Below are 6,311 nucleotides of genomic sequence, written 5' to 3'. Positions count from 1 at the left end.
CTTTCTTTCTTTCTTTCTTTCTTTCTTTCTTTCTTTCTCTTTCTTTCTTTCTTTCTTTCTTTCTTTCTTTCTTTCTTTCTTTCTTTCTTTCTTTCTCTCTCTCTTTCTTTCTTTCTCTCTTTCTTTCTCTCTTTCTTTCTCTCCTTCTCTCTTTCTCTCTTTCTCTCTCTCTTTCTCTCTCTCTCTTTCTTTCTTTCTCTCTTTCTTTCTCTCTTTTTCTCTCTTTCTTTCTCTCTTTCTTTCTCTCTCTCTTTCTTTCTCTCTTTCCTTCTTTCCTTCTTTCCTTCTCTCTCTCTCTCTCTCTTTCTCGTCATTGCTTTTCCCCTTTCTTTTCTTTCTACCCCTTTCCCTTCTCTCTTTCCCTCTTCCCTTCTCTCTCTCTTTGTTTTTCACTTTTTATCTCCCTCGCCCCACATTTCTCTCCCTCTCTCCATCCCTGTCAGTATGTGGGGAAGCAGATCGAGGTGCGGTGGGACCACAACGCCCGAGGTGCCGTGCCGAGCAGGTGCACCCCATTTCCTCTCCGAGGCACCCTGAAACGGGACCCTCTGTCCTTTCGGAGCCCTGCCTCCCGCTGGGGCAGCGCCCTGCGCGCCCTGCATCTGCCCCGTGATGCAGAAATGATGAAATTAGCACCGAGATAATAACAATATTGAGCTGTTCGGGCAGGTTACGCTGCTTAACCCCGGCGCAAGGCAGCGGGGGCGGCTGTGCCGGGCACCCCGCGGATCGGGGCTGGGGGGGGGGGGGGGGGGGGGGGGGTGTCTCCGTGCCCCCTTCCCCCCCGGGGCTGCCCCCGGCCCCCGGAGGGTCCCGAAGCGGCGGCGTGGCCGGGGCAGGGGCCGGGGACTGCGCCCGGGTCGGGGCTGGGCTCGGGGGCACCGTTATTAAATCTCGGGCTCCACCGGCGAGGTTTCCTCCGACGTGGAAGGTTCTCCGAGATAGGGAACCCAGCTGTTTAATTTAACATTGATTTATTGCTTTTAAAAGTAAATTTACACACATGCCAACAGCACTCCGTTTTGTTTCCCCAGACCCAAAGATTTATTTTCTACTTAGCGCTTGTCTGACAAAACAATGTCCTTTAACTTTATTACACATCGATGAGGAAATCTGTCTTATTTTTGGTAGGATTTATTGCTCTGTTACTTGTGGAGCCTTTTTGTGATACAGCAAAAGCTAAGGTCAGAAAATAAACACCAAGTGAAAGCCGGGCATGGAAGCAAACGCCAGTAAAGGTAGCAGCAGCTAGTTGGTGATGTTATCGCCCCTGTTAGAGTCCATCTGCAGCCAGGACCACGATTAGGAGAGGGGGAAATCATTTTAACTTGGCGCACGCAGGTAGGTGGTTGGGTTTTTTTGTTTTGTTTTGCCTCTCTGTGGTGTTGACTGGCTCTTCCTTCATTTGCAGCAGCAAAGGGTCCCTAATGCCTCATGGCTCTCTGCAAAGACAGCCTGTGAAACCTATCTGTAATTGCTGAAGGGAAAAAATGCGGGGTTATCCACACCACGCTGCCTTACCTCTGCGCAGTAAACTCCCAATTACCAAATCTACGTGGTGGCTGAACTCGGGGGAATTACACTGTACTTTGAAGCAGCTTTTACGGTACACTTCATCTACGTTTTAGTTTTCTTTAGTTCTCATTAAAAGGCCACTTTCTTCTTTTCACTGATATACCACTGTCTTTGTGTCCTTCATTTCACACTCTCAGGGAGAAAAAAAAAAAAAAGTTCTCAGGTCTTATCTGAGGGGGTGGGATGTAGTAATACTAATAACAACAACAACAATAACTACTACTACTACTACAACTACTACCACTACTGTTAGTACTACGACTATAACTACTACTGCAACAACTACTGGATTTCTTATCGTTTCCCCTTTTTCTACCTTAGTGCAAATCTTTTATTTTAAATCAGGGCTTGTTGGTACTAACGAAAGGTCCTTTGGTAGGACAGTGGACGGAGGGATAGTCCAGTGGTATTTGAGAAGTTAAAATAGAAGATGGACACAATGTGAACAAATCTCTCTTTCCTTCTCTCTCTCTCTCCCCCACACACCCTTTTTTTTTTTTTTTTTTTTTTTTTTTTTTTTTTTTTTTTTGTCTGTGTGTTCCGGGCTCAGTCTCACAAACCGATTTCTCGGAGAGGAATCTAATAATCACTTTAGAGATGTTCAAATGAGGACACTCGCTCTTTTCTAGCAAGAAGTAAAGATGTGACAGGTTTTGTTATCGGGGGTATAGCCAGAGCTTTGTAAGATATTCCCTTTCTTTCCCCATAAATACACCATCTTTAAATAAAGACCCCCTGTCTTAAAGCGTGACTGTCCCCGCTGGCTCTGTCCACTTTCTGTCCGGTGTGTCCACATAAATCCAAACTTCATGTCACTTAACATATTCTAATGATTTTACCAACCCAGTCAGACTTGTGTGGGATTTTTTGTTTGTTTTATTTTTATTATTATTTTTTTTTCTTTCCCAGAAATTGTACACGACTTTTCCTTGCTAACCCCCAAGCTCGCTTTTCCCTTGACCAGCCTTGGTGGCAGAGAAAACAAACCACCCCACCAAAGCAAATAAAAGGGGGGCTCAGCGGAGAGCTGGAAATCCTCATGTCCGTATGAGCAGCGGTTTTCTGGCCAGCCTTTTGGGGAAAAGAAAAGAAAAAAGAAAAAAAAAAAAGAAAAAAGAAAAAAAGATAAGGAACCCCCTGTCACTCAGAGCGGGGCCGTTCCCCCCACCAGCCCCACGCCCCAAAGGGCAAGCCGGGCACAGAGGGACCCGGGGGGGTCACAGGGACCCGGGTGGGGCCGTGACCCCCCCCTGCCCTGTGCCGGCCCTGGCTTGCGAGGCCACCGCAGGCAGGGCAGGGTAGGCCCCAGGCGCTGGGGTGCTGCTTGGGCACCCCCAACCAGCGGCCAGCCTGGGTCTGGGGGCAGCAATTTTTTTTGGGGGGGGGGGGTATTGACCCCCTCAACCCCGGACCTGCTCACCCTGCCAAGTCCCGAGGCGCAGCCACGACCCCGGGGTGCTCCCCCACCCTGATCGCCCCGGCTGGGGTTACCCCTTCGAAACGCCACGGGAGCATTTAAAAGCCCTTTTTTTCACTTTTTTCCCCTTTTTTTGGGGGGCGTGGGGGGACGGGACTCGGGGGGTCGGGGATCGCTTTGGGTGCCCCCGGACGACCTGCAGAGGGTCCTCGTCTCGCCCAGAAGAGGGTCGCCGCCGCTGCCCCCTCCCCGAACAAGAGGGGGTCTCGGGGGGGCGCGGGGGGCGCAGGTAAAGAAAATCCCGGGCGCTGGAGCGGCGTCGAGCTTAGCATCCGGGGCCGTGCCCGCGCACGGTTCCGCCTTGATATGCAATTAAATTACAGCAAATTCCTCTTTAAATAATATCGTTGGGAATCCTTCTTTAAGATTCAAGGATGTCTGAGGTTAAGTAGCTTTTAAAACGTCAGTTCTAAATGGCTTATGCAATGAATAGCTACCTTCAAATCCTAAAACCATTATAAATATGCTATACATATGGATGCCAGTTTATCTCTACATATTTCTTTTTAAAATGAGGGAAGCATTCATAAAAAGCTACTTGGAACACTTTATTTTAGGAAAGCAGATGTTAATTTTTTCACATATCATTTTATGACCAAGTACATGTGTAACATTGGAAAGCATCCAGAGCGCCTCTATTATTTGCTAAATGACTGTTAGTTGAGGCATATTATTCTCGGCATAACCGAGGTATAGGTTATATCAATAAAATAAACATCTGTGATTTTAGCAGGAGAGGCAAAAAAAAAAAAAAAAAAAAAACAAAAATTAATAAAAAACCCCAAAAAATGGGGGGAGAGTTTGTGTAAGGGAGGGCACACCTGCGAGGGAGTAAATTGGCCATTTACGCCGAAAACAGGCGCTGTGCTGTACAGAGAACGGGGAGGGGGGTGGGAAACTCGAGGAGAAAACCGCTGCGGCTCGGTGCGCACCGGGCTGAGGAGCCCGGGGATGCTTTTTCTAGGCGAGGGCTGCTCGCCCTGCCCCGGGCAGCGAGGCTTGTAGCTCGCAGGAATGCATCACCCGCAGCTTCCTGCTGTCAGTGGTGAGGGACTCCCGGGGACTTCGAGGGGCTGGGTTTCTCCTCTCGGCAGCGGAACGCCCCGCGTTTGCGGGGAGTTTTGCGGGGGGCTCGGCTCGCTGAGCGCAGCCGGGCGCGGTGCGCTGCCACCGCAATCGGCCGCCTGCAATGCTCAGCGCTCGGGAGGGCGAGCGCGCTGGGCTGAGGTTTAACAAACAGGGGCGTTATTGATCAAATACGAGGGATAAATATGCGTATGTATTATTTATCTGCGCACACACGGAGGCACACGCGCGGCGGCGTCTCATTACCGGGGACGAGGGGAGCCGCCTGCGATCCGGGGGCATCAGCGGCTGCTCCTCGCCTGCCTCAGCCCTGCCCTGCCTTAGGAGGTTTTTAAACATTAAAAAAACAAAAAAAAAAAATCCACGCTGCAAATATGAAAAATAGGTCACCGGTAAAATTGGTCCCAGCATGGAGCGTAATTGTAACAAAACGCTGCCGAATAAAACCGAGGAGCTCGCTGGCTGCTGGTAGCCTCGTCGCGAGCCATCTGGTGCGTATTAAAAGCGGCGCTGTAAATATTGCCGAAAAATAATGCATTATCGGCTCCGCCGAGCGCCGGGCCTGCGAGCTTCCCATATGCTGGGCTGTGCGGGCGCGCAGGGAAAGGTGTCTGCAGCCAGGGGCAACTCGGGCATTGTTCGGCGTGGTCCTGAGGGCAGCCTGTCCCGACGGGGGGCGGGGGAGGAGGGAAGGCCCCTCTCTCCTCTCCCTCTCCCCTCTCTCCCCGTACCGCTCGCTCTGACGACGGAGGGTATGTAACTGATGACGTCACTTCGCATCAGGGCCCGCAGCAGACGTGACCCAGGCAGGAGCTCATCTGTTTCTCATCACTTGGGAAGTTTCTCTCGCTCTCTCCCTCCCTCCTTCCTTCCCCCTCCATTTTTTTTTCTTATTTATTTTATTATTATTATTATTTTTGCTTTTTCCCACGTAAATAAGGGACAGGGCGACGGAGCGGCACCGCACTGCCAGGCCGCGCCCCGCTGCCCCCATCCCATCCCCCTCCCCTCCCCCACCCCACCCCCCCCCCCCCCCCCTGCCCCCCCCCACGCCTTCTCCTGCCCCCACGCCATTGTTCGCGCCTGCAAGCAAACTTTGGCTGCCAATTCAAAGCCCGGCAGTCCCCTGGCTCCTGCATTGTACTGAGGGTCACTTACTCTTTTCTCGGAGTTGGGCTCTGCTCCTTAATCTCTCCTCTTCTCTGCTCGTCATGAGCTGACGCCTTCTCCCCATGCACCCGGAGCTGCCTCAGAGGCTCGTCCTGATAAACCTGCTGCTAATGACGGCCCAGTGCAGCGGGCACAGGAATAAAAACTCTCCCTCTCTGCCCTTTTTCTTTCTTTCTTTTTCTTTCTCTCTTTTTTCCTTTTTTTTTTTTTTTTTTTTTTTTTTTTTACCTCCGGGCTGCATTCCCCTCTGACCGCTGCCTCCCTTAATTATGGGAGCTGTATTTCTTCCCTGGGAGTCATTCGTGGGGATTTTTTAGGTGGAAAGGCGTTTCGGCGGAGTTATTTTTGAGCAGGGACCAGTGCCCTATATCCAGCGGCTCTGAGTGAAGTGCAGATTGAGACATATCGGGTTCCCTATAAAAGGATCATTTCTTGTGGGAGGTTGGACACGAAGTTTGGACTCGTGACTTGCATTCCTGAGAGACATGCATATTTTAAAACAACAAAGCAAGCTCGGAAGAAGGCTTAGAGGAGGGGAGAGGGAGGAAAAAAAAAAAAAAAAAAAAAAAAAAACTTGGAAAGAAGTTACTAAGTGACAAACATCTGTCAACATGGACCAATTTGTATGGCTCTCTGGAAGAAAAAGTACCTGACTAGTTTTATTTATCACTTCAGGGAGCCGCGGCTACTTTGCTGGAAGTTTGTGTGGCTCTCCAGCCTCAGAAACGCCGCTCAGAAAGGCAGTTTGGCTCAAATCTGGGAGTTTAAAGCGCTTTCTGGCCTTTGGATCTAAGTCCCAACTCCTTCTTTACTGGCTCTTTGTGCAGAGCAGGTTCAGCTCTTCAAAAGCTACCTGACCCCCCCAAAAATAACCCGGAGGAGGAAAAAAGACAAAAGGAGAGCAAACTCGGAGGCTCGTGTGTCTGTGTAATGAAGTCACCGGCGGACCCGACCCCGCCGCGCAAATAACGGCTGGGGAAAAGCGAAGCAAAACACGAAATAA

At 50.4% G+C, this 6,311-nt stretch overlaps 2 long non-coding RNA genes across 2 annotated transcripts; one reads left to right on the top strand and one right to left on the bottom strand.

Moving 5' to 3' along the window:
- Positions 1-1,215: 1,215 nt before the first annotated feature.
- On the top strand, positions 1,216-1,669 carry LOC118158696. Its single transcript, XR_004746877.1, has 2 exons — positions 1,216-1,341; positions 1,412-1,669. It is a non-coding gene; the product is annotated as an uncharacterized LOC118158696 (long non-coding RNA).
- A 759-nt stretch (positions 1,670-2,428) lies between these two features.
- On the bottom strand, positions 2,429-5,762 carry LOC118158695. The gene is made up of 2 exons (XR_004746876.1): positions 5,297-5,762; positions 2,429-2,646 (listed from the first exon to the last, which is right to left on the bottom strand). It is a non-coding gene; the product is annotated as an uncharacterized LOC118158695 (long non-coding RNA).
- Between the last annotated feature and the right edge of the window lie 549 nt (positions 5,763-6,311).

The sequence above is a fragment of the Oxyura jamaicensis genome (assembly GCF_011077185.1).
Source record: "Oxyura jamaicensis isolate SHBP4307 breed ruddy duck chromosome Z unlocalized genomic scaffold, BPBGC_Ojam_1.0 oxyZ_random_OJ70671, whole genome shotgun sequence".
Taxonomy (NCBI): Eukaryota; Metazoa; Chordata; class Aves; order Anseriformes; family Anatidae; genus Oxyura; species Oxyura jamaicensis.
This window is presented reverse-complemented; position numbering and strand designations above follow the sequence as displayed.